General features: G+C 40.0%; 1 long non-coding RNA gene across 2 annotated transcripts; it reads left to right on the forward strand.

Annotated features, from left to right (window-relative positions):
* Positions 1–237: 237 nt before the first annotated feature.
* LOC147139515 (uncharacterized) lies at positions 238–4,403 on the forward strand. 2 transcript variants are annotated; one of them, XR_015088742.1, is made up of 3 exons: positions 238–276; positions 2,214–2,471; positions 4,252–4,403. It is a non-coding gene; the product is annotated as an uncharacterized LOC147139515 (long non-coding RNA). The 2 variants fall into 2 exon arrangements; XR_015088741.1 differs by lacking the exon at positions 238–276 and adding an exon at positions 752–875.
* Positions 4,404–5,100: the final 697 nt, after the last annotated feature.

A 5,100-nucleotide genomic window follows, 5' to 3' on the forward strand; every position in this document is an offset into this window, starting at 1 on the left:
AAAAAATTGCGTGCAAAAAATTCAGCTGCAAAAAAATTCGCCTGCTCAAAAAATGTAACTACAAAACGTTCAACTGCAAAAAATTCAGATGCGAAAAATTCAGCTGCAAAAAAATCACCTGCAAAAAATTCAGATACGGGCATTAAGGATGAGCAATTGATCCCTGTGTCAAGTCATCCAACGTCCAACCAATCAGGTTTAGCTCCGCTGGTCATGTGACTCCGACACGGAAGAAGAGGTCATATCATGTCTCCCAGTGCAAGTGATGGCCCCGCGGTGAGTTTGTTTACTCTATTTGTCTTTTGTGTTCGTAAAATCGAATAATGGTTATTACTTGACACTTTGCACATGAAGCCGACTTAGTGAACAATAGCCGCATTGAACTTTTATCGAGCTGGCGTTTGTAAAAACTGCGTAACTTAGCACACAGGGGGTGGAACAAGCTTGCCCCATGAATAAGTCTATTCTGTTACGTTACATACGTTTCATACGGCTTTTTGCAGTGGCCCGGATTCGACTTCGTTCTCACTCAATGGCAAACATTTGAAACACAAGTGTTTAGGATGAATTATTATTCCATTCTGGGGCGAGGGGGCATTTCCTTACATTTTTAGTGTTTAGAGTTCAAGAGCGATGTTTATTAATGTTATTTTGGCATCATCAACGATATCTACATAAAATAAGTAATAACAAGGATGTTGACTAAGCCTGAAATGTGTTGCATGACTTAAAAAATTGTTGTATATCTACAGAGGAGGCATACTTCGTCCATTATCGGAACCATTTATCCTGACGAGGGTCGCAGGTTGGGTTGCCAACTTTCTCACTCCGAAATAAGGGACAGGTGCACGGTGCCACGGTGGTGTGAGCATGATGTATGAATTTGTGATTTTTTTCCTAATTTTTATGTTAATGCGGAAACCACTTTCACGTAAAAATAAGAAAAAAATGAAAAAAATGGACAGTGTTTTTCACAGGACAGCGACGATATGCCACTTCATATGAAACCTCATATGAAACCACAATTTGGCTCTTTTCATCAAAAAACGGGTGTAAGAAATCTGAAGTGTGTGTGACTCACCAAATTTAGTTTTCCATTGATACTTTTGGCTGCTTTTGACTGAATCAAGCAGTCTCCTGTCCTTTTGCGCAACCAGAGAGACGTCCTTACATGACAGGTGGAGTGATTGGCGCTTGTTCTGAGATTAACGCTTTATCTGACTAGGATCTGTCATGTGTAGTACCGAGAGTCTCCATTAGGAGCGCTGTAATGTGCTATCACTGTTTAAGAACCAGCAATGTATGTTCGACCAAGTACAGTATACAAGTAAAAGACGTTGAGATTGATCGCCATCCAAAGCTTAACTAAAAACATCTTATGTTACAGGATCGGTAGATTGCAGTTTTCTGTATTTGCAAGAGTTGATAGTCAATATACGGGACATTTAAGGTTCCGTATGGGACAAACCAAATCAGCCCAATTTACGGGACGTCCCGGCTAATACGGGACATTTGGCAACCCTAGTCGCAGGTGTGCTGGAGCCTATCCCAGCTATCTTCAGGCGGTAGGCAGGGTTACACTGTGAACTGGTTGCCAGCCAATCGATCGCAGGGCAGCATTTAGATGTTTGAAACATCTTTGTACTGCTAGTTTGTGACACTGTTATTATTTGTTTTGTGTTGTTTGTGATGACATTGTGATAATGGTGATAATATTTTGTAATCAGCCTGCCGCTTATTACCTTATTATTATTATCTACAGGGCACAAGACAATGTATGTGACTTCTAGCATTTAGCACGGCACTGCTCAGAGAGAATTGTATGTTGGGAAAAATACCAGGTCAAAGACAAGCACAGTTCAGAATATATAAAGCCTACATTACTCCTGTTTTTGCCCTTTAGTAATTGGGATTATGAATGCATGAACTACAATATTTAACATCTTTTTGAAAAATGTTACTGTCTAGTTGCTTCAACCACTATCATTGCTGTCTTGCATTTATCGTGTTTGTGCCCCACTTGCATAAGGGGGTAATGACATGCAGTATGAAACAAGGTCCAATTCCAAAAAAAATGGGTTTAGCAGACATGCAAAACAAACAAATTTATGGTTTTAAATAGGTTGGATATTTTAAAGTATAGTTTTGTGCACTCATTGTGGATAAGATATATTTTAAATAAATAACTTTAATATACCGTATATTTTTTCCAGGACTGAGCGGCTATTGGTGAAACCTGTGGGCTGCTATGACCTGTATCGATGATGTTCTCCACTTCCTTGAAGAAGAGGGCTTCCTCAGCATTGCCATTGAAACACACGTCTTCTGCTTCTCCTTTGTGTTCCTCTCACTGCTTGCAGGGATGACCTGGATACTTTCCGCAATGGTTGGGACAACCATCCACTGTGACCGGAGAGTCACATCACCCCTAACCAGCTTGAGGAGCTCGAAATGGCATCCGCACGTTATTTGTAAGTACTTGCAGATACCGATACCAGTGTTTTAATGTGTATCGGTATTGGAACAACACTAGTCATAATCCATCAATTGCTCCTCCTTAAATGCCCGTATCTAGTTTCTGTAATTTTGAATCAGAAATTTTTGCAGTTGAATATTTTGCAGCTGAATTTTTGCAGGCAATGTTGAATTTCAATGCTGAAAAAAGTAAATGTTAGGAATTTTGATGGTAAAAAAAAAATCTGTGTTACAAATTTGAATTCAAAGTCCAATGGCACAGATTTACTTCCACATAGTGGAAAACAAACGTAAAAAGAAAGAAAGAAAGGTATTGCTCCTATCATTTCGGGGAAGCCCGTAACCACATAAAAGCCATGTTTTGTTTGATTTAACTTGTCCCGAGCGTGTGCCAAGATGTCTGTGCGCAAATTGTGTAACAGTGCACTCAACTATTGGGACAACACACTCAAAAAACTGCCTTGGGAGATGGCACTACCAATAATTTCTGTGCGATGAAATGAACCACACACAAGGAAATGCAGAGCTTAAAAGAGGTATGCCAAAGTGACGCCTTGCAACTGACTTTTTTAAGTAGACTATATATACACCTACTTAAAAATGTATCTGTAAATGTATCTGGCTCCAGATGATTTCATTTTGTGCAACAACTTGATGAAATAAAATAGAGTAAATATTACAAAACCTAATTTTAGGTGCATACAGTTAAGGTATACTTTGACACAAACTGACATACTGACACGAGTCAGTGAAAACCAGACGTCCCCATAGGAAAAGCTGATAAGGAGGCCTTCCTCCATCTGCTTACTCATCTCAGTGCCAGGAAGTGTGTGTGTGTTGTGAGCTGAGGGGAAACCAAAAGGGTTTTCTAGGTCTTTGCACAGCTCTTTGTTCTTCCAACTACTCCCGCCACCATCACTGCTGACTGTAAACACCTCAACTGGCTTACAAAAGAAACCCCCCCACCTAGCCAGTTTACCGGGAAGTCAGTGTGAAAGGAGCTTTTGATTTACTACAAGAAGGAAATAACATTGACTTGTCCATGCACTGCTTCGCCCTCCCCTCCACACTTGCTCTTTGTTTAAAGGTTTGTTTACTATTCTCTGTATGGAAAATCCTCCAGGAATGTGGAGGAAGTAGGAGTTTCCTCCTGGAGCAAGTTTTAATAGGTTTGGGTGGAGGGGAACAAGAGGGAAGATGGGACAACTATTCCAATATCCCAAAATGCTTCAGGTGGCCACTGTTTGTGCATGTGCGAGTGTGTATGTTTGTCTAAATGGCTTCAGGTTACTCAAGGCAGCCGCAATCTTTTTGTGGGTTGCTTAATTAAAGGGGGGAGTAACCCTGAGTGCACGCCTGTCGATACAATCTACAACCACTACTATTAACTCATTCAGTACCAGACATTTTCAGACCCTCTTTTACCGTAAATGTTTGAAAAAATTCTAAAAGATATATATAAATGAGTTCCTGGGATTGAATGGCTGGACTGTGAAACGACATATAAATATGTCTTTGCATATTACATTAGGAAGAAATGATGTGATAATTACCTCACAAATGCAAATATATTCAAAACAACAGCATTCCGCCTATCCGATGGGCCGGTCCATATATCAGTCTATGACGGAGGCCCATTTTGAAGGTGATCAACGATAAATGGGAAATAAAAAAAAAAGACGTCTTAAGCTAATAAGCGGGAGTTGATTTTTGCCCATCTACTGTATGTAATGGTCTATAACTTGACATTGATGATTTTTCTTTCGTTTGATGCAGGTATGTTTGCTGCTTGATTCATGTATTTTACATCAGGCATGTTTTTGGTCAGCTAATGGGTCCTAATAGTGAGCGACAAGAACCTATTCCAGCTGGGTGAGAGGCAAGTGCACCCCAAACTGCTCACACTGCTGACCCTCCGGACATGCACAGGTGGCAAAAGTACTCACACTCTGTGATTAAGTAGAAATACAGAAAAAAATCTGATAAAAGCAGAAGTACTGGTTCAACTCCTTTCCTTGAGTAAAAGTTCAAAACAAAACAAATGTTGAGAATGTACTTAAATACAAAAGTAAAATCAAAAATGAATTTTTCTTGAAAATACTACACAATACCCATTTTAATAACAACACAAAACAGAAATGTTTTTTTCTCTGTACACAAAATAGTTTCCCTATTCTATTACCTTTATAATGTTCCTACTGAGAAGGAAAAACAAATCACTCATTTTGACAGGATAATCCGGACTGAACTGACACAGACTGCATCCCAGGATGGCACCACCATCATCAAGTCTGTGGTGACATGACAGTCATTGGCCAGATCACTGTTGGAGCAGAGCCAACCTACAACAATGAGGTGGCTCAGCTAGTGTTTTGTGTTCTGAAAATAATCTTTCTTTAAATGCTATAAAGACAAAAGAGAAGATTATTGACGCAAGGCAGAGGAAAGAGCATCTTGCACCGCTTGCCATCAGTGAGATTTACAGCCGGCGGAGTGGTTAAAAACCTTCAAACTCCTCTGTACTCACATCAGAGATGAGTTCAGATAGACCCACAACACATCATCAGGAAGGCTCAACCAAGGCTGCATTTCATGAGGAAGCTGTGGAATTCCCCTACTGCTCAG

Source organism: Filicampus tigris, chromosome 11 (assembly GCF_054856515.1).
Source record: "Filicampus tigris isolate MCC_2025a chromosome 11, RoL_Ftig_1.0, whole genome shotgun sequence".
Lineage (NCBI taxonomy): Eukaryota > Metazoa > Chordata > Actinopteri > Syngnathiformes > Syngnathidae > Filicampus > Filicampus tigris.